Genomic DNA, 24,244 nt, shown 5'->3' with positions numbered 1-24,244 from the left:
ATAATGAACACAATTTTTTTTGAAGAAGATTTAACATAGTTACATTTTTTACTGGGATACGTTGTCGCTTGGAGCATAGTTACCAAGCTACTAAAAAGATAAAAGTAAGTGACCTTGAAATTCACCCTATCGCGGAACTTTATGAAAATGCTGTTAATTCATACAACGATACCTGTGCTGTTATTCCTATTTTATGAAATGGTTTTGAAAATACTCTTTTATGTTTGTTAAAAGCCACGGCTAAATTTTCTCAGGGCGCTATCGCAACAAATATCATACGTTTTCCAACGTGAAGACATACGTCTTACGACGGATTAAAAATCTTTCTTTAGTATTACGAGATAATCCATTAAAGACAATGCTTAATTTTTTTTTCTGTGAGGCTTGATGCTCCAGGATAGATGCCTATGTGCAATGGCAGCGTAAGCATTTATAGAAATTCCTGTTAATAAAAAAAAAAAAACTGTACCTCTGGCCTAGTATGAATTGGAAAATATTAGAAGACACCTTTTTCCATTTATTGAGATTATTCTTTTTAATACTTTTAGCATGAAATGGGTATTAAAAGAGCTTGGATCATTTTTATCATTAATGGTGTCGCTACAACAATGAGCCTACACAAAAATGGCTAGGGCAACATTTAATTATTAGCCGGCCGAAGTGGCCGTGCGATTAAAGGCGCTGAAGCCTGGAACCGCAAGACCGCTACGGTCGCAGGTTCGAATCCTGCCTCGGGCATGGATGTTTGTGATGTCCTTAGGTTAGTTAGGTTTAACTAGTTCTAAGTTCTAGGGGACTAATGACCTCAGCAGTGGAGTCCCATAGTGCTCAGAGCCATTTGAACCATTTAATTATTATGTAACTAAATCATATTCAAGAAAGGAACTCACTACTGACACAAACATATTTTATAAGCAGTAGTTTCATATATATTCAAACAAATTCTAATATTGCGACAGATAATTGTATGAATTACAGACAGTGAACAATAAGCGTCCGTCTGCTAGAACATCAGAATCGAGAAGACAATAAAACAAAAAACGCTCATTCTCTTGATACAATTGGACAAAGATCATAATTATTTCGATTCGGAGAGCGCAGATCACGTTTCTTTATTGTTGCACATCGATAACCTATTTATGCTCCTTTCTTACCGTAGGCTATGCAGTAGCCCACACACTCTGGTAAGTTGTTCATAATACTCCCTCCTACCTCTGTACGAAAATTTGCAATTGTACGAATTATTTGTCACATTAGATCTTTTTTATCTTCATTGTCTGGCCTTATTACGCCACAGGATTAGTTGAGCATATTAGTATCAATTTTACCTAACAGTTTTCTGAATTTTAGCGGCATAAAGTAATCGATGAAATCGTCGTACTCGTCAAGCCATGTGACTATGAAGCTGCTGTGCTCTTAAGGGTTAAATTTGGGGTGAGTTGTCGACTAATTAGTTTCAGTGTAACGTTTATGTAAGTCGTTTTTCGTTCATGACCCACTACCATATAATTATTAATGTTAACCAAACATCTGACTGTGCTAGTGGCGTAATAATACAATCAAAAAAGGTCGACTACCACGAATAGTTCGTGTAGTCAGAAATTTTTGTACAGTGGTAGGAGGGCGTGCCATAAACATCGTACTAGAAATACTGACCATTGAAGGAAAAGTAAGGGGTTGGAGGTGCGTTTGAAGGATACTTTTGCGCGCTTATTTTTTTGGATAACTTGAAAACCTGGCCTCCAGTGGAAGTATCCCAGCATAAAATTTAACTGCATTACATTTCCTACTAAAAGGTCCTGTTCAATTTTTTTCTGTAGGTCTAATAGTTTTTGCAGACAAAGTGATAGTATATAAAAAGCTCGTATGTAGGTTTCGAAGACATTGGGGGTTGCATAAGACCTGTGGTAGGGGCAGCTTAAATATCCTGTGTGATTGAAGTTCGCTATTAAATTGTATTAATATTCATTAATTATAATTGGTATTTTTCTAACAAAACAGATTCAACTGAGTTTCCATTTTTTATTCTAACTTAAGTACTAATTCTGCCCATCTGAGTTTAGAATGTCTTAATTATTACATGAGAGTTCAGAACAGATACAAAAAAGTAATACAAGTCTGAAAATTAATTAATAATTATTTGGTAATACCTCAGAATAGACGAAAACAGAACTGCATGCCCCCATTACTGTTGTACGGAAAGTAATGAAAGTTTCATAGACTTCTTTGACTCGATTTTTCTCAACTATTACATTGTTGCTGTAGTTGTGTCACTGTTCTTGTCGGTGTGCAGTAGGCGGTCTCACTATGCATTCTTGTTTCACACCTGTTGTCCCTGTCATTTTTGTTGAACGTCTTACTTCCAATGTACCTCACTATGTTCCATCTAATAAAAATCTCTTTCACCCAAGCACTTACTTCAGAAGTTGTTGTTGTTGTTTTATGGGGGAGAAGGCCAGACAGCGAGGTCATCGGTCTCATCGGATTAGGGAAGGAAGAAACTCGGCCGTACGCCTTCAAAGGAACCATCCCGGCATTTGCCTGAGGCGATTTAGGGAAATCACAGAAAACCTAAATCACGATGGCCGGAGTCGGGATTGAACCGTCGTCCTCCCGAATGTGAGTCCAGTGTCCTAGCCGCTGGGCCACCTCGCTCGGTTTCAGAAGATACCCCATCTGCTACCTTCTTCATCTTCTTCACAGTCGGGCCTGTTTTGTAAATATAGGGAGACAAAATGTAGTCCTATTCTTAAATAGATAAACAAAAAAATACAACAAAGATTTTTCTCAGCTAGCATTCTCACTTCCATTTGTCAGACTCCGTTTGATACGATTTACAGAACTTTTCTCTATAGCCCCCGATAAATACAAGTATACCTAGGAGGCGCACATTAAGAAGAACAGAGGCTGATAAAATAAAAAACGCAGCGCACAGACGGAAAACAGGTCGGGTACGTGACAGGACAATAGCTATGGTTGCCGCAGACGGCTGGCGCGAACACCGTATTTGCATATAAATAGTCCCACTGGGCCGCATTCTTCGCGATAGAACGAAGCGTTCGTGGCATTCTTCTCCCCGGGTTCGGTTTGTAGACGTGAATACCATATTGACGCTCCGCGAAGTAAATCGAAGTACTGAATAATGGCGCGAGAAACACTCTAGAGTTGATTTTCCCAAGCAGAAGCTGTCCAACATGCAAATAATTTGTGATACAAGATAAAAGATGCCCTACTTTTAGCGTGTGTGTCTTCCACCCACTGTTGTAGCAACAGTATTTACCTACAGAGTGTTACAAACTGTAATATTCACTGCAATTGTTTACATACATCCGAGAAGAAAGAACGAGGATCTTCTTTGTTTATGATACCAACTTTGTTTCTGCTAGTCACGATTTTCTATTATTTATTTCTTTAACGAATCGTTTCGGCAAATAATTCTTATCCTCAAACGTGTTACTCGTTTATTATGACATTTACGCACGAAGCTTTCGATGTGTGAGCTGATACGTCATTCTGTTGCTTTTACTGTAATATATAGAAACTGTGGGTTGTATATCTACCATCTCGGCGACTTCGGACGTTGGTAAATGACATCCAGCGCCGAACGCTAAGCGATGCGAACGTGAGCTTCTATGTGAAAGTTGCTTCTAATGATTCACTGTACCAGCCCTTTCATTGTTTACATTCATTTTAGAAACACCCTGTATAATAATTCAAAAAAGGTTCTACCATCCTCAGATTTTTTGCTTATAGACAATCTTCTTTTATATTTCCAAAACTGTTAGCGATGGTGAATTTACGCTCTGCGCCAATGTCCAGCAGGCGGCTTCCTTTTCCTACTATTTTTCCTTCCCCTTCTTCACGTATTACCAAAGTCCAATCACCTATCACAATTAAATTTTCATCTCTGTTAAAAGTTTGAATAATTTCGTTTATATCACCATTCATTCTGTCAGATTCTTCATCTCTGTTATGTTTGCCTAATAGTACAGGGTGACACAGAATAACGGGAATGTTTGAAATGAAAAGTGGCAGTCATAGACAGTTGGCAGTACTACGGGTTCGTGACAGTTAGCACGTAATCAGTCAGCCATTTCAGTAATCATGGATCAGTGGAATGGAGAACAGCATGCGTTAGCCATAAAAGTGTTTTATAAAAACAATGACAGTTTGGAAGCGGAACACAGGGAGTTTCGAAGTTTTTATAATGTAGGACGTCATGATCCCGTTCCGTCAAAACACGGAATAAAATGTTGGATTAATGACTTTGAAGAAACTGTATCTGCCCTCAAGATAAAACTAACAGAACGATCAAGAAGTGTGCGTTCTCCAGCGAACATTGATGTTGTACGCGAGTCTGTCTTACGGAGCCCACGGCGTTCAATTCGTAAGCAAGCAGCAGTGGTTGGAATGTCCCGGGAGAGTGTTCGTATAATTTTTAATTTTGATTTAGAATTTCATCCGTATAAACTACAGAAGGTGGAACACTTGAAGGACAGCGATTACCGGTTACGATTAGGATTCTGTCAACAAATGATAACAAAAGTAAACAATAACGATGACTCTCTAAACAGCTCCGCCCCCGGTAGCTGAGTGATCAGCGCGACAAAATGTCAATCCCAAGGGCCCGGTTCGATTCCCGGCTGGGTCGGTGATTTTCTCCACTCAGGGACTGGGTGTTGAATTGTCCTAATCATCATCATTTCATCCCCATCGACGCGCAAGTCGCCGAAGTGGCGTCAAATCAAAAGACTTGCACTCGGCGAACGGTCTACCCGACGGGAGGCCCTAGTCACACGACATTATTATCTAAACAAGTTGCCGATGTCAGATGAGGTACATTTTCATCTCACAGGTTATGTGAATAAACAGAACTACCGTTGCTGGACAAGCACAAATCATAATGACGTTCATGAGCGCCGGTCGCACGCTGGCAAAGTGACAATAAGGTGTGGTGTGTTATCACATGGGATTACAGCACCATAGTTTTTCGCAAATGAACAGGGAAACACAATAACTGTTAATTCTGATCGGTACGTGGAAATGTTACGAACTTTCGTCACGCCTGCATTGAACAGCTATCCAAACGTTAAACAAGCCTGGTTTCAACAGAATAGAGCGACACCACACACTGCACATCAATCAATGGCATATGTGCGATAATTGTTTGGAAACCGTATGATTTCAAGATTCGGTAACATTCCCTGGGCCCCTAGATAGCCAGTTTATCCGTTTGCAATTTTTTCTTGTGGGGGCTGTCTCAAGAGCAAAGTCTACACGACTCGACCAAGAACTGTGGATTAGTTAAAACAGAGAATTCGGGATTCATTTCACAGTACCCCAGCTGAGGTGATGCAGTGGTCAATGAGGCATCTCAACAGCAGATTTCACGAATGTATTCGTACAGGAGGGCGCCATCTAAAGGACGTAATTTAAAAAAAAATGATGAATAGCAAAGTTTGAGGTTTCAATTACTATTAGTGCAATTTCTTCCCTTCATCACTTCTAGTTTCATTGGATTGTCGAAATGTTCCCCTTTTTCTGTGTCACCACCGTATGCTGGTCAGTAGTCGTCAATGTAGTACAGTGTCAACCATCTTATGGAATCCTATGAACACTTAATCTACCTTTTCACCTACATCTATTATTTTCAGGATGTCGTGGATGTATGAAATAAAACAATCGTCACAGTTCGCATTAGATAGAGAAATACATATATTGCCTTTTGTACTTTTATTGGGTAAATACATTTTTAGGCTCAAAAATCCATGCAGATTATAGACATGAATGTATGTATTTAAACATGTGTACTTGTGTACGTATGTTCTACACCTCCTCTTAAATCACTAGCCTCCTCTTAAAAAACTATACCGATTTCAACCATACTTGGTACATGTATCCCTCACTGTCAGTGAACACTCGCAGTGTAAGAACCCACTATTTACCATTGGCTGGCCGCAGTGGCCGAGCTGTTCTAGGTGCATCAATCCGAAACTGCGCTGCTGCTACCGTTGCCGGTTCGAATCATGCCTCGGACATGGATGTGTGTGATGCCCTTAGGTTAGTTGGGTTTAAGTAGTTCTAAGTCTAGAGGACTGATGACCTCAGATGTTAAGTCCCAAAGTGCTTAGAGCCATTTGAACTTAACACAGTTGAGGAGATATGACGTTGTAATGAAAAAGATGTGTGAAAAACTTCTGCATTATGCACGACGTTTAAGTGTATTACCTCTGTGCTACTAACTGTATTCGCAATAAATTTCGCAGTCAGTATCGACATATGCTTTTGAATGTACCTACTTAACTACATCATTGTACGACACATATTTCAAGAAAGATGCCGTCACAATCACTAAGATACGTGAAAGAACGTCACATCAGGCATGAAGTTTTAAAACATTTATTCCTTACTGCTAACAAGGGAACCTCCCCATCGCACCCCCCTCAGATTTAGTTATAAGTTGGCACAGTGGATAGGCTTGAAAAACTGAACACAGATCAATCGAGAGAACAGGAAGAAGTTGTGTGGAACTATGAAAAAAAATAAGCAAAATATACAAACTGAGTAGTCCATGCGCAAGATATGCAACATCAAGGAGAGCGTGAAAACAGGAGTGCCGTGGTCCCGTGGTTAGCGTGAGCAGCTACGGAACGAGAGGTCCTTGATTTAAGTCCTTCCTCGAGCGAAAAGTTTAACTTTTTATTTTCAGACAATTATTATCTGACAAACTCTTATGTTTTCATCACTTTTTTGGGAGTGATTATCACATCCACAAGAAAACCTAAACCGGGCAAGGTAGAAGAATCTTTTTACCCATTCGCCAAGTGTACAAGTTAGGTGGGTCGACAACATATTCCCGTCATGTGACGTACATGCCGTCACCAGTGTCGTATAGAATATATCAGACGTGTTTTCCTGTGGAAGATTCAGTTGACCTAGGACCTTGCGATCAAATGTTTTCGGTTCCCATTGGAGAGGCACGTCCTTTCGTCTACTAATCGCACGTTGTGCGGTGCGGTCGCAAAACACAGACACTAAACTTTTTACAGTAAACAGAGACGTCAATGAACGAACGGACAGACGATAACTTTGCGAAAATAAAGAAAGTAAACTTTTCACTCGAGGGAAGACTTGAACCAAGCACTTCTCGTTTCACAGCTGCTCACGTTAACCGCGGGACCAATGCGATCCTGACCTCACACTATCCTTGATGTTGCCTATCTTGCGCATGAACTACTCAGTTTGTATATTTTTCTCATTTTTTTCATAGTTCCACACAAATTCTTCCTGTTTTCTCGATTGATCTGTGTTCAGTTTTTCAAGGCCTATCCACTGTGCCAACTTATAACTAAATCTGAGGGGGGTGCTATGGGGAGGTTCCCTTGTAAGACACTCATTGAGTTCAGTCAGCTCAAGGAAAGTCATGATATTTTGCAGCACTTTTGACAACTTTCTACTACGAAGCGCAAATGGCTGTAGGCGAAAACGATAGTCGTCTACAGGGCTATGAAGAGTCTTTGCCATAGAGACGTTGCAGACGCACAAAGCAGCTGCGCCGAGCGTACAGAATCGGTCCAGTATCATATTTCTTAATTAGGATGCTGTACTTGCACATACGATCATTATACAAATTTCTTTGTACAACTGTCACAATTTGAAAGGTGTTTTCATGAGTATATGAAAATGAAATTTTTTCACTACTTCGCTAAAGACATAGATTTTTTCGTTCGTATTAGGAAATTTGCAAAATAAATACCCAGGCAACGCTGGATTTGTCAGCTAGTGTGACTGTATACCTGTGCTTGAGTGGGTTGTGTATCAGAAACTGTGCCGTAGTTCATTGGCTGGTGTAGCGTTACGGCACGAACGTCGTGGCGACATGTTAACGAAGAGCAGATTTCCACTGTGTGGTGCGAAGCGGCAACTGAGCGGACGAGAAGTTAGTAGTGTCGAGCGTTGGCGGGATGTAGGAGGGAGGTAAGGGCCGTAGGGCTATGGAGCGCCGCCGCAGACCTCAAAGGGCAGCCCGCCCCGCGCAAGGGCCTGCCCTGCGGGCCCTTGGTGCCCTTTGTCTGCTGCGGCCACCGGCCAGCTGACGCCAACACCACCACTACCACTCCCACATATATCTCTGCGCCTCCCGCTTTGTGGTCCCTGAGCGAAGGCTAAAGGTGCCACCATAGACTGGGCAGTGCAGGGGAACTCATTCCGACCCTTAAAAAGTGTAGTCTATTACCCACTAAGGCCTGCTGTAGTGACCGCAGACATGGGCACTTAAACAAAGACACATTTAAAGTACTCTTCCTACTATCTCCCTTAATTGCGCCACAGAACTACAACTCTGTTTCCAGTAAACCAGTGACCTCACGGCATGCTGAGCTCTAGCCTTTCTTCCGTAGGATAACTAAGTTCCAATCTTGCAACCTGTCATGTACAACATACTAGTAAACAGCAGTAGCTTAGCTACTGATTAGAAAATGAAGACACTGGTGGCAATATTGGAACATACTTGTTGTTGTTGTTGTGGTCTTCAGACATGAGAGTGGTTTGATGCAGCTCTCCATGCTACTCTAGCCTGTGCAAGGTACTCCATCTCCCAGTACCTACTGCAGCCTACATCCTTCTGAATCTGCTCTTCGATTTTTACCCTCCATGCTGCCCTCCAATGCTAAATTGGTGATCCCTCGATGTCTCAGAACATGTCCTACCAACCGATCCTTTCTTCTAGTCAAGTTGTGCCACAAGCTCCTCTTCTCCCCAATTCTGTTCAATATCTCCTCATTAGTTATGTGACCTACCCAATTAATCTTCATCATTCTTCTGTAGCACCACATTTCGAAAGCTTCTATTCCCTTCTTGTCTAAACTATTTATCGTCCACGTTTCACTTCCATACAGGGCTACACTCCATACAAATACTTTCAGAAACGACTTCCTGACACTTAAATCTATACTCGATGTTAACAAATTTCTCTTCTTCAGAAACGCTTTCCTTGCCAATGCCAGTCTACATTTTATATCCTCTCTACTTCGACTATCATCAGTTACTTTGCTCCCCAAATAGCAAAATTCCTTTACTACTTTAAGTGTCTCATTTCCTAATCTAATTCTCTCAACATCACCCGACTTAATTCGACAACATTCCATTATCCTCGTTTTGCTTTTGTTGATGTTCATCTTGTTCTCTCCTTTCAAGACACTGTCCATTCCGTTCACCTGCTCTTCCAAGTCCTTTGCTGTCTCACAGAATTACAATGTCATCGGTGAATCTCAAATTTTTATTTATTCTCCATGGATTTTAATACCTACTCCGAACTTTTCTTTACTTTCCTTTACTTACACCCTCAATATTTACAAGAAATGTTCGTTGGCTCTTCCCCGTATAAGGACTGTTCTCCTGTTCAGGATCACCTTAGTTTCTTCCATTCAGTCTTCAATTAACTTTTTCACTTGCATTTGTAACGAACTTGCAAATTGTGGTGTCACCGCCAGACACCACACTTGTTAGGTGGTAGCCTTTAATTCGGCCGCGGTCCGTTAGTATACGTCGGACCCGCGTGTCGCCACTATCAGTGATCGCAGACCGAGAGCCGCCACACGGCAGGTCTAGAGAGACTTCCTAGCACTCGCCCCAGTTGTACAACCGACTTTGCTAGCGATGGTTCACTGACAAAATATGCTCTCATTTGCCGAGACGATAGTTAGCATAGCCTTCAGCTACGTCATTTGCTACGACCTAACAAGGCGCCATTACCAGTTACTATTGATACTGAATCATGTACAGTCAAGAGCGACGCTAATTATTAATGGATTAAAGTTAAGTATTCCACCAGCTACGTCCGTTTTTTCTAAATTCTAATTTCCTTGTCCTGTTCCAGATCTCACGCCAGCCTGCGTGAGCTAAAACGCGTGCCTTTCGGCTTCCTCTAATAATCACGGTGTTGGCTCTCCTGCCAACCCACAACACAAATACTGTAAGATAAATTTTGTTTTTATAACGTGCTGTACCAGTATAGTAGATTTACTTTAATTAAATGTCTCTAAAACGCCACGACACCAATCTTTTCCTCAATCAGATTGGTATACTAACTTAGAGAGTAGAAGGTTCTTTTTTTAAAGGAGGTACACATGTATTTCTAGTTTATTTCCCAAAGCAATGCTTCTCAAGTACTACTGTTTCACCTGACTGCAATCAGTTTGTGAAACCTGATGATGGCATTTCAGGCTGAAATGCGAATAGATTGTGATGGAGATTTTCACCATTCAAATTAATCTTTAATCCATGGTTCAAGATTTTAATGCAAGTTCAAAAGAAAAATGTGTTTTAATTTTTTTGGTTTGAAAATGCTAAATGTGTGTGTAAGCTTGTTGTATAAGCTGCGATCAAAAAGTTTCTGTTTGAGTGCGTTGCTGCAGCATATATGCAACCGAGAGTGCCTCTGTTGCTGATATATAAGCACCGAAATGGAGGCAAGGGGTTAGTGCAGCCTTTGAACGGAAGCCCTTCGATAGCACCTTATACTGAATTTACGTTCAATTGTAAAATTCTGTGTAATATCATGTGTAAGTAGAACGTGCTATAGCCTTGTAGAGTACATGTACATCTACATCTACATTTATACTCCGCAAGCCACCCAACGGTGTGTGGCGGAGGGCACTTTACGTGCCACTGTCATTACCTCACTTTTCTGTTCCAGTCGCGTATGGTTCGCGGGAAGAACGACTGTCTGAAGGCCTCCGTGCGCGCTCGAATCTCTCTAATTTTACATTCGTGATCTCTTCGGGAGGTATAAGTAGGGGGAAGAAATATGATCTATACCTCATCCAGAAACGCACCCTCTCGAAACCTGGCGAGCAAGCTACACCACGATGCAGAGCGCCTCTCTTGCAGAGTCTGCCACTTGAGTTTGTTAAACATCTCCATAACGCTATCACGGTTACCAAATAACCCTGTGACGAAACGCGCCGCTTTTCTTTGGATCTTCTCTATCTCCTCCGTCAACCCGATCTGGTACGGATCCCACACTGATGAGCAATACTCAAATAAAGGTCGAACGAGTGTTTTGTAAGCCACCTCCTTTGTTGATGGACTACATTTTCTAAGGACTCTCCCAATGAATCTCAACCTGGTACCCGCCTTACCTACAATTAATTTTATATGATCATTCCACTTCAAATCGTTCCGTACGCATACTCTCAGATATTTTACAGAAGTAACTGCTACCAGTGTTTGTTCCGCTATCATATAATCATACAGTAAAGGATCCTTCTTTCTATGTATTCGCAATACATTACATTTGTCTATGTTAAGGGTCAGTTGCCACTCCCTGCACCAAGTGTCTATCCGCTGCAGATCTTCCTGCATTTCGCTACAATTTTCTAATGCTGCAACTTCTCTGTATACTACAGCATCATCCGCGAAAAGCCGCATGGAACTTCCTACACTATCTACTAGGTCATTTATATATATTGTGAAAAGCAATGGTCCCATAACACTCCCCTGTGGCACGCCAGAGGTTACTTTAATGTCTGTAGACGTCTCTCCATTGATAACAACATGCTGTGTTCTGTTTGCTAAAAACTCTTCAATCCAGCCACACAGCTGGTTTGATATTCCGTAGGCTCTTACTTTGTTTATCAGGCGACAGTGCGGAACTGTATCGAACGCCTTCCGGTAGTCAAGGAAAATAGCATCCACCTGGGAGCCTGTATCTAATATTTTCTAGGTCTCATGAACAAATAAAGCGAGTTGGGTCTCACACGATCGCTGTTTCCGGAATCCATAGGTCTATAGTTTTGCGCATCTGCTCGACGACCCTTCTTGAAGACTGGGACTACCTCTGGTCTTTTCCAATAATTTGGAACCTTTCGTTCCTCTAGAGACTTGCGTTACACGGCTGTTAGAAGGGGGGCAAGTTCTTTCGCGTACTCTGTGTATAATCGAATTGGTATCCAGTCAGGTCCAGTGGACTTTCCTCTCTTGAGTGATTCCAGTTGCTTTTCTATTCCTTGGACACTTATTTCGATGTCAGCCATTTTTTCGTTTGTGCGAGGTTTTAGAGAAGGAACTGCAGTGCGGTCTTCCTCTGTGAAACAGCTTTGGAAAAAGGTGTTGAGTATTTAAGCTTTACGCGTGTCATCCTCTGTCTCAATGCCATCGTCATCTCGGAGTGTCTGTATATGCTGTTTAGAGCCACTTACTGATTTAACGTAAGACTGGAACTTCCTAGGATTTTCTGTCGGTACATAGAATTTTACTTTCGAATTCACTGAACGCTTCACGCATAGCCCTCCTTACGCCAACTTTGACATCGTTTAGGTTCTGTTTGTCTGAGAGGTTTTGGCTGCGTTTAAACTTGGAGGGAAGCTCTCTTTGCTTTCGCAGAAGTTTCCTAACTGTGTTGTTGAACCACGGTGGGTTTTTCCCGTCCCTCACAGTTTTACTCGGCACGTACCTGTCTAAAACGCATTTTACAATTGCCTTAAACGTTTTCCATAAACACTCAACATTGTCATTGTCGGAACAGAAATTTTCGTTTTGATCTGTTAGGTAGTTTGAAATCTGCCTTCTATTACTCTTTCTAAACTGATAAACCTTCCTCCCTTTTTTTATATTCCTATTAACATCCATATTCAGGGATGCTGCAATGGCCTTATGACCACTGATTCCCTGTTCTGCACTTACAGAGTCGAAAAGTTCGGGTCTGTTTGTTATCAGTAGGTCCAAGATGTTATCTCCACGAGTCGGTTCTCTGTTTAATTGCTCGAGGTAATTTCCGGATAGTGCACTGAGTATAATGTCACTCGATACTCTGTCCCTACCACCCGTCCTAAACATCTGAGTGTCCCAGTCTATATCTGGTAAATTGAAATCTCCACCTAAGACTATAATATGCTGAGAAAATTTATATGAAATGTATTACAAATTTTCTCTCAGTTGTTCTGCCACTAATGCTGCTGAGTCGGGAGGTCGGTAAAAGGAGCCAATTATTAACCTAGCTCTGTTGTTGAGTGTAACCTCCACCCATAATATTTCGCAGGAACTATCCACTTCTACTTCACTACAGGATAAACTACTAGTAACAGCGACAAACACGCCACCACCGGTTGCATACAATCTATCCTTTCTAAACACCGTCTGTGCCTTTGTAAAAATTTAGGCTGAATTTATCTCTGGCTTCAGCTTCGGTGCTTTCTATCAGCGCTTGAAGTTCCGGTACTTTACCAATGCAGCTTCGACAGTTTACAATTACAATACCGATTGCTGCTTGCTCCCCGCATGTCCTGACTTTGCCCCGCACCCTCTGAGACTGTTGCCCTTTCTGTACTTGCCCGAGGCCATCTAACACAAAAAGCCGCCCAGTCCACGCCGCACAACCCCTACTACCCGTGTAGCCGCTTGCTGCGTGTAGTGGACTCCTGACTTATCCAGCGGAACCCGAAACCCCTCCACCCTATGGCGCAAGTCGAGGAATCTGCAGCCCACACGGTCGCAGAACCGTCTCAGCCTCTGATTCAGACCCTCCACTTGGCTCTGTACCAAAGGTCCGCAATCAGTCCTGTCGACGATGCTGCAGATGGTGAGCTCTGCTTTCATCCTGCTAGCGAGACTGGCAGTCTTCACCAAATCAGATAGCCGCCGGAAGCCAGAGGGGATTTCCTCCGATCCATAGCGACACACATCATTGGTGCAGACATGAGCGACCACCTGCAGATGGGTGCACCCTGTACCCTTCATGGCATCCGAAAGGACCCTTTCCACATCTGAAATGAATCCCCCCGGTATGCACACGGTGTGCACATTGGTTTTCTTCCCCTCTCTTGCTGCCATATCCCTAAGGGGCCCCATTACGCACCTGACGTTGGAGCTCCCAACTACCAGTAAGCCCACCCTCTGCGACTGCCCGGATCTTGTAGACTGAGGGTCAACCTCTGGAACAGGAGAAGCAGCCATCTCCGCCGAAGATCAGTATCAGCCGGAGACAGAGCCTGAAACCAGTTCGTCAGACAAACTGGAGAGGCCTTCCGATCAGCCCTCTGGGATGTATTTCGCCTCCTGCCACAGCTCGAGACGACCTCCCACTCTACCACAGGTGAGGGAACAGCCTCAGTGTGGGCAGTATCCCGGGCAGCCACAGTCGTAGTCCGATCGGGGGATGCGTGGGACGAGCTGGCCGTCCCCGACAAACCCCCATCCGGACCCCCACAGTGATGCCCATTGGCAACAGCCTCAAGCTGTGTGACCGAAGCCAACACTGCCTGAAGCTGGGAGCGAAGGGATGCCAACTCAGCCTGCATCCGAACACAGCAGTTGCAGTCCCTATCCATGGTAAAAACTGTTGTGCAAAGAACGTCTGAATTAATCTACAGAGAGCACAAACAAATCGGCACAAAATTTAAACGGGTATTAAAATACAAGGTTGCCTAGTAAATGCAGTAATGCTGCTACTTGCGCACTGCTGACACACTGCTCGGCGGCGGAAGGAGACTACGCGATTTTACACTATTCAGGTACTAAAACGCGATGCTACAACTCTCAAATACTATAATACGCCCGAAATTTATGAATTAAACAATGCAAGTACCAAAAACACGCAAAGAAATTAAGAATTAAATTATGTAACAAACGAGTGAGCTAGGAGTATACGACTTTCTGCTGGCAGCTTCTTATCCAACGGCGGCAGGGAGCACACTGGCTGTGACCAACCGACACTGGCCGTTCAAAACAAAAACAGAAGACAGACGACTACGCGAATTTACACTATTCAGGTACTAAAACGCGATACTACAACTCTCAAATACTATTATACCCCCGAAATTCATGAATTAAACAATGCAAGTACCAAAAACATGCAAAGAAATTAAGAATTAAACTATGTAACAAATGAGTGAGCTAGGCATATACGACTTTCTCCTGGCAGCTGCTTATCCAACGGCGGCAGGGAGAATATATCTCTATAATTTGAAGAAAAAAAAACTGCTAAAAAGCAGCTGTGTGGACAGGTGAAAGTTGGAACTCCTAGGGAGAGGTAGTGATGCGAGTTGCGATCGCGGGTGCTTTTGCGTTCGGAAATTACGGAATAAAAAGTTAATTTCAAGTCAATAAACAGACAGTAAAGAGTATTTTTCATTCAGAAGGAGGGACTGCTTCAAGGAAAAATTAGACTGAAACAGTTCGCTGAAGATCAACAAAATGGGTAATTTTTGATCTTCTACAGACTTTCCTTGTCATTATTATTGTAATGAGACATTAAATTTTGAGTTTTGAAGTTTTCATTGTAAAAGAGATTGTGGCATAGGAGAAAATGGAAAGAGAAAACAGACTAACCGAAGACCGAGAAACTAAATAGCGAAGGTTTGTCAAGAATGTCGACGCTGAAGCCTTCAGAAGAACGGATAATTTAATATGTAGAAAGGATGAAAACTGAGCGGTTTTTGTCAAGGAGGCGCAAATGTACACAACGACAGCTGTGGCTGTCTATGGAGAAGATAACTGTATTGTGTTTAGACTGAGAGGAAAAACGAGGCAGCGAAGTATAGCTACAGAAGTTGGTACAAGAGAAAGCAACTATTTAGCTATCTCTGGTGCTTTGAGAAAGTGAACTAACAATGGCGTAATCATTATCACAACACTAATTATGAGGTCCAAACACGTGCTAGTCTAAAGTTGAAAGTTTAAAATAAATGGACACTAGGTCAGATAAATATTAGTTCTTGCCTACGTACACTTCCTTGTGATCATAAAACTGTATGTTCGTGAATTAACCCAGCAATTACCCATTGAAATAGCCGTTCCAAGGCATTAAAGGAATTTTGTGTCCTGGACAGAGGAAGCAAGCCTTAATTTGAATCATTAATATTATGAACCATATTTGTTCGTTTATGAAATTGATTACCACCATCGCAGCAGCCTCCAGCTACCGTGGAAGATCAGCCGAGCCTAGATCAGCCATCTCCTTCAATCAGAACAGAGATACATTGCACTGAAATAGTAATCAAATACCGCACATGATTTATACGAATACATACACGACAGTAGACATGCTAGTGACAAAAAGAGCTAAGCTTTTCGTCACAGCATAGAATACGGAATCAGTGATCAGAAGGCCGTTACAGCATCTCTGAATAAAGCTGTAAATAGGAATACATAGAAAGTTAAGAAGAGCTTTGATTTCATCAACAGCGACAAGAAACTGATTCAAGATTATCTGACAGGATAACATGAAAATATCATCTCCAACGCTGGCAATGCTGAGCATCAATCGACTAACTTGAAGAGCGTTGCATACTGCGCTGTAGTTGTGAGGGATGGAAAAGACCCGCCTTGATTCGACAACTGTGTTAGAAAGCTGTTTCGAAATCAATGAAGGCTTCACTGCAGATTTAAAGGCACATACTACCTGACAGACAAACAAAAAGTAAAAGAAGCCATAATCAGGGCATGGAGGGCTATGTGCGAAGCGTTTAATGGATTCTGAAGTAAAATTCTGTCTGCCGACTTGACAGAAAATCCTAAGAATTTTTGATTTTATACTGAATCACCGAACGATTCGAAGCCATCTCTCCCCATAATATGCGATCATAATCGCACTTAAAAGGAGGATGACACAGAAAAGGCCGAAATACTCGTACTATACATATTCTTCCAACACTGCTTCACAAAGGAAGATCACACTGAACTTCCTGTTTCAAATAAACTCACGAACGGCAAAATAACAGATATTGAAATAAGTGAAGAAGGGATAGAAAAGTAACTAAGATCACACGACAGAGAAAAGGCCACTGGATCTGATCGGATACTAATTCGATTCTAAGTAGATTATGCGAAAGAAGTTGGCCTTGTTCTACCAGCAGTGTACCATTGTTCTCTAGAGAAGCGAAGCGTTTCATATGATTGAAAAAAAAAGTATGGGTCGTTCCCATTATCAAGATAGGTCGTGGACCGGAGACAAAACTATAGGCATATAACTGTGATGTCTGTCAGTTCTAGAGTTTTGGGACTCGTTTTATGCTTGCTTATTATCACACTTTTTGAGTGCCGATAATCTTCTCTGGAGGATTCGACATGTGTTCCGGCTCTCTCTGTTCGTCCACGAACCCAGAAGGAAGTAGATCAAAGCGCTTAAGTATGCCCATGCTCATAAATTAAGGATAATTACAGAATGTGGTGCCACACAACGTGGCACGACACAAAACTGGCGCTAATAGCATAGGCACATAAGGAGCACGCACGACACAGATCTGTAAGTCCACGGTATTGGTGACAAGTTGAGAAAACCGTCCCGACACACATGTGCTACAAAACGCCACTATTTCCTGCGCATGTACCCCGACATCAATGTGGGATATGATCACCATGCACATGTACACAGGCCGCACAACGGGTTGGCGTACTCTGGATCAGGCGGTCGAGCAGTGCTGGGGTATGGCCTGCCATTGTTGCACCAGTTCCTGTCGGAGCTCCTGAAGTGTCGTAGGGGTTTGAAGACCTGCAGCGATATGTCGACCGATGTGCTCGATGGAGTTTAGGTCTGGAGAACATTCAGGCAACTCCATTCGCCTGGTATCTTCTGTTTCAAGGTACTCCTCTATGATGGTAGCTCGGTGGGGCCGTGCGTTATCATCCATCACGAGGAAGGGGGGACCCACTGCACCCCTGAAAAGGCGGACATGCTGGTACAAAATGACATCACTATGCACCTGACCTGTTACAGTTCGTCTGTCAAAGACATGCAGGGGTGTACGTGCACCAATCATAATCCCACCCCACACCATCAAAAAACAACCTCCTTACATGTCCCTTTCAAGGACGTGAAGGAGTTGGCGTCTGGTTCTTGGTTCACGCCCGATGAAAACCCTGCGAGAATCACTGTTCAGACTATACCTGGACTAGTCCGTGAACATAACCTGGGACCACTGTTCCAATGACTATGTACTGTGTTCTTGACACCAGGCTTTACGGGCTCTCCTGTGACCAGGCATCAGTGGAATGCACCTTGCAAGTCTAACTGTTCCAGTGGCTGCGGTAAGGTCTCGTGCAAGGCTACCTGCGGTACTCCGTGACTGTCTGCGGGCACTGATGGTGAGATATCGGTCTTCTTGTGGTGTTGTACACCGTGGACGTCCCGTAGTGTAACGCCTGGACACATTTACTGTCTGATGGAATCGTTGCCATAATATTGACATCACACTTTGTGGCACACGGAGGGCCCGTGCTACAACCTGTTGTGTCTGACCAGCCTCCAGTCGCCCTAGTATTCTAGCCCTCATAACGTCATCAGTCCGTGTTCTTTGCGCCATTTTCTACACACAGTCACCATTAGCACGTCTGAAAACGTCTCCAAACTTACTCGCTGCACCGTACTCTAACATGCACCAGCATACCTCTGCGTATGTGGACTGCTGCCAGCGCCACCGTGCGACGACCGCAGGTCAAATGCACCGCATGGTCACACCCCGAGGTGGTTTAAATTCGCAAACCGCCCACCAGAGCGTTGTTTCACCATGTATCGGCATTATCCTCAATTTATGAGTATGAGTATAGATGCCGTGCTCCTAGACTTGCGGAACGCGTTTGTTAGTTGTGCACTGCTGCCTAATATCAGATCAGCTGTTTGTTCGATTGGACTGGAGAGTTTCTAGCAAACAGAAAAGAGAACCTCTCCCTCAACGGAGATAATTCTTCAGGCATAAAAGTAACTTCGGGCGTGCCACCGGTGAGGGTTATGGTGTCATTACTTCCCATAGTATATGTAAATCACTCTGCAGGTAATGTCGAAAGTTCCATGAGGCTTTTCACGGACGGTGCTGTTGAGTACAGAGAAGTCGCAACGCTGCCAAATTGTAGCCAAATGCAGGAAGACTCGCAGAGAATCTACGATTAGTCCAGGGATTGGCTATTGACCCTCAACATAAACAAATGCAAAATATTGTGAATAGACAGAAAGACACTTTGTTGTTTATTACACGACTGCAGCACAATCACTGGAAGCAATTACTTCAATAAATGTTCTGAGGTGCCTTAACATTGTGACCACTGCCCACAGCGAGGCTCAAAGCCCCCTGGTGGTGCTGCGGGCACGTGACGCAGTAAGGAAAATATATAAGCGGAAGGAGATGAATGGGAAGTCATTTTACACTACTGGCCATTAAAATTGCTACACCATGAAGAAATGCAGATGATAAACGGATATTCATTCGACAAATATATTATACTAGAACTGACATGTGATTACATTTTTATGCAATTTGGGTGCATAGAACCGGAGAAATGAGCACCCAGAAGAACCACCTCTGGCCGTAATAACGGCCTTCATACGCCTGGGCATTGAGTCAAACAGAGCTTGGATGGCGGGTAATGGTACAGCTGCCAATGCAGCTTCAACACGACACCACAGTTCTTCAAGAGTAGTGACTGGCGTATTGTGACGAGCCAGTTGCTCGACCACCATTGACCAGACGTTTTCAATTGGTGAGAGATCAGGAGAATGTGCTGTCCAGGGCAGCAGACGAACATTTTCTGTATTCAGAGAGGCCCATACAGGACCTGCAACATGCGGTCTGCAATATCCTGCTGAAATGTAGGGTTTCGCAGGGACTGAATGAAGGGTAGAGCCAGGGTCATAACACATCTGAAATGCAACGTCCACTGTTCAAAGTGCAGTCAATGCGAGCAAGAGGTGACCGAGACGAGTAACCAATGGCACCCCATACCATCACGTCAAGTGATACGCCAGTATGGCGATGACGAATACACGTTTCCAATGTGCGTTCACCGCGATGTCGCCAAACCCGGATGGGACCATCATGATGCTATAAACAGAACCTGGATTCATCCGAAAAAAATGACGTTTTGCCATTCGTGCAACCAGGTTCGTCGTTGAGTACACCATCGCAGGCTCTCCTGTCTGTGCTGCTGCAAACGTCGTCGAACTGTTCGTGCAGATGGTTGTTGTCTTGCAAACGTCCCCATCTGTTGACTGAGGGATCGAGACGTGGCTAGACGATCCGTTATAGCCCTGCGGACAAGATGCCTGTCATCTCGAGTGTAGTGATACGAGGCCGTTGGGATCCAGCACGGCGTTCCGTATTACCCTCCTGAACCCACCGATTCCATATTCTGCTAACAGTCATTGGATCTCGACCAACGCTAGCAGAAATGTCGCGATACGATAAACCGCAATCATGATAGGCTACAATCCGACCTTTCTCAAAGTCGAAAACGTGATGGTACGCGTTCACCTCTTTACACGAGGCATCACAACAACGTTTCACCAGGCAACGCCGGTCAACTGCAGTTTGTGTATGAAAAATCGGTTGGAAACTTTCTTCATGTCAGGATGTTGTAGGTGTCGCCACCGGCGCCAACCTTGTGTTAATGCTCTGAAAAGCTAATCATTTGGATATCACAGCATCATCTTCCTGTCGATTAAATTTCGCGTTTGTAGCACGTCATCTTTGTGGTGTAGCAATTTTAATGGCCAGTAGTGTGGATAAGATACTGGCCGAAAGTGCGGAAATTGACGGATATAAGCAGTTCTGACAAGGGGCACATAGTTGTGGTGCTGCGGCTAGGAACGAGAATCCCTGAAACGGCGAAGCTGGGCGCCTGTTGGAGTAATACTGACGTGAGCAGCTATCGATAGTGGTTGAAGTATGGTGAAATAACGGGGGGAGGCCGTATGGTATTGGACGACCACGTCTCATCACAAAACTTAGAGGTCGGTGGATCACCCACTGTGGAATCCAGGATAGACAGCGATCTGTGGCAGATATGACGATAGAGTACAATGCTGGTGAAGGCACAAGTGTTTCGGTGCACGCCATTCAAAGGGCACTGTTGAACATGCAGCTCCACATTATACGACCCTACATGTTCCTGTGTTGACCCAACGACAACATCAGTTACGATTGCAGTTTTAGTCGTGAATCAATAGAAACGTATCGTCCACCGAATGAATCGCATTTCTTGCGACACCGGGTCGATGGCTGGTTCCTTACCCGCTGTCATCCAGGCAAATGGCTGCACGAACCATGTATCACGCTTTAGATGCAACCGGTGAGGGCAGAATTATGCTATTGGGTACACAGAGGATTTGCGGTAGTGATGAAAGGCATAATGACAGCAGTGAACAAAGGCCGGTATTACACTATTAAATTTCTTTGTCCAATATCTTTGTCAAATATCTTTGTCGAAGAAATTTGATGGTGTAATAGGGAACTTTGTCAAATGTTGTCAAATATTTGGTCAAATATTCCTGAGGTAAAATAGTCTCCCATTCGGATCTCCAGGAGGGGACTACTCAAGAGGACATCCTTATCAGGAGAAAGAAAACTGGCATTCTACGGATCGGAGCGTGGAATGTCAGATCCCTTAATCGGGCAGGTAGGTTAGAAAATTTAAAAAGGGAAATGGATAGGTTAAAGTTAGATATAGTGGGAATTAGTGAAGTTCGGTGGCTGGAGGAACAACACCTTTGGTCAGGTGAATACAGGGTTATAAACACAAAATCAAATAGGGGTAATGCAGGAGTACGTTTAATAATGAATAAAAAAATAGGAGTGCGGGTAAGCTACTACAAACAGCACAGTGAACGCATTATTGTGGCAAAGATAGACACGAAGCCCACGCCTACTACAGTAGTACAAGTTTATATGCCAACTAGCTCTGCAGATGATGAAGAAGTTGATGAAATGTATGATGAGATAAAAGAAATTATTCAGGTAGTGAAGGGAGATGAAAATTTAATAGTTGTGGGTCATGGGTGACTGGAATTCGACAGTAGGAAAAGGAAGAGAAGGAAACGTAGTAGGTGAATATAGATTGGGGCTAAGAAAGACGCCTCGTAGAATTTTGAACAGAGCATAACTTAATCATAGCTAACACTTGGTTCAAGAATCATGAAAGAAGGTTGTATACATGGAAGAACCCTGGATATAATAAAAGGTTTCAGATAGATTATATAATGGTAAGACAGAGATTTAGGAACCAGATTTTAAATTGTGAGACATTTCCAGGGGCAGATGTGGACTCTGACCACAATCTGTTGGTTATGAACTGTAGATTAAAACTGAAGAAACTGCAAAAAGGTGGGAATTTAAGGAGATGGAACCTGCATAAACTGAAAGAACCAGAAGTTGTACAGAGTTTCAGGGAGACCATAAGGGAACAATTGACAGGAATGGGGGAAAGAAATACAGTAGAAGAAGAATGGGTAGCTTTGAGGAATGAAATAGTGAAGGCAGCAGAGGATCAAGTAGGTAAAAAGACGAGGGCTAGTAGAAACCCTTGGGTAACAGAAGATATACTGAATTTAATTGATGAAAGGAGAAAATACAAAACTGCAGCAAATGAAGCAGGCAAAAAGGAATACAAACTTCTCAAAAATGAAATTGACAAGAAGTGCAAAATGGCTAAGCAGGAATGGCTAGAGGACAAATGTAAGGATGTAGAGGCTTATCTCATGAGGGGTAAGATAGATACTGCCTACAGGAAAATTAAAGAGACCTTTGGTGAAAAGATAACAACTTGCATGAACATCAAGAGCTCAGATGGAAACCCATTCCTAAGAAAAGAAGGGAAAGCAGAAAGAGGGAAGGAGTATATAGAGGGTCTATACAGGGGCGATGTTCTTGAGGACAATATTATGGAAATGGAAGAAGAGGCAGATGAAGATGGAATGGCAGATATCATACATCGTGAAGAGTTTGACAGAGCACTGAAAGACCTAAGTCGAAACCCTGCCCCGGGAGTAGACAACATTCCATTAGAACTACTGACAGCGTTGGGAGAGCCAGTCCTGACAAAACTCTACCATCTGGTGAGCAAAATATATGAGACAGGCGAAATACCCTCAGACTTCAAGAAGAATATAATAATTCCAATCCCAAAGAAAGCGGGTGTTGACAGATGTGAAAATTACCGAACTATCAGTTTAATAAGTCACAGCTGCAAAATACTAACGCGAATTCTTTATAGACGAATGGATAAACAGGTAAAAGCTGACCTCGGGGAAGACCAGTTTGGGTTCCGTAGAAATGTTGGAATGAGTACACAGTATGGTTTGAGAGTAAATCGGGGAAAGACGAAGGTAATGAGAAGTAGTAGAAATGAGAACAGCGAGAAACTTAACATCAGGATTGATGGTCACGAAGTCAATGAAGTTAAGGAATTCTGCTACCTAGGCAGTAAAATAACCAATGACGGACGGAGCAAGGAGGACATCAATAGCAGACTCGCTATGGTAAAAAAGGCATTTCTGGCCAAGAGAAGTCTACTAATATCAAATACTGGCCTTAATTTGAGGAAGAAATATCTGAGGATGTACGTCTGGAGTACAGCATTGTATGGTAGTGAAACATGGACTGTGGGAAAACCGGAACAAAAGAGAATCGAAGCATTTGAGATGTGGTGCTATAGACGAATGTTGAATATTAGGTGGCCTGATAAGGTAAGGAATGAGGAGGTTCTACGCAGAATCGGAGAGGAAAGAATGTGTGGAAAACACTGATAAGGGGAAGGGACAGGATGATAGGACATCTGCTAAGACATGAAGGAATGACTTCCATGTTACTAGAGGGAGCTGTAGAGGGCTAAAACTGTAGAGGAAGACAGAGATTGGAATACGTCAAGCAAATAATTGAGGACGTAGGTTGCAAGTGCTACTCTGAGATGAAGAGGTTAGCACAGGAAAGGAATTCGTGGCGGGCCGCATCAAACCAGTCAGTAGACTGATGACCAAAAAAAAAAAAAAAAAAAAAAAAAAAAGGGACCCCTGATACGTCTAGATACAACTCTGACGTGATACATACGTATTCATAGGCAAACCTAGCAATTGTAGAGTTAGAGAAAGCTTTTGACAATGTTGACTGGAATACTCTCTTTCAAAGTCTGAGGGTGGCAGGGGTAAAATACAGGGAGCAAAAGGCAATTTACAATTTGTACAGAAACCAGATGGCAGTTATAAGAGTCGAGGAACATGAACGGGAAGCAGTGGTTGGGAAGGGAGTGAGACAGGCTTGTAGACTCTCCCCGATGTTATTAAATCTGTATATTGAGCAAGCAGTGAAGGAAACAAAAGAAAAATTCGGAGTAGGTATTAAAATCCATGGAGAAGAAATAAAAACTTTGAGGTTAGCTGATGACATTGTAATTCTGTCAGAGACAGCAAAGGATTTGGAAGAGCAGTTGAACGGAATGGATAGTGTCTTGAAAGGAGGATATAAGATGAACATCAACAAAAACA

Source organism: Schistocerca serialis, chromosome 9 (genome assembly GCF_023864345.2).
Source record: "Schistocerca serialis cubense isolate TAMUIC-IGC-003099 chromosome 9, iqSchSeri2.2, whole genome shotgun sequence".
Taxonomy (NCBI): domain Eukaryota; kingdom Metazoa; phylum Arthropoda; class Insecta; order Orthoptera; family Acrididae; genus Schistocerca; species Schistocerca serialis.
This window is presented reverse-complemented; position numbering follows the sequence as displayed.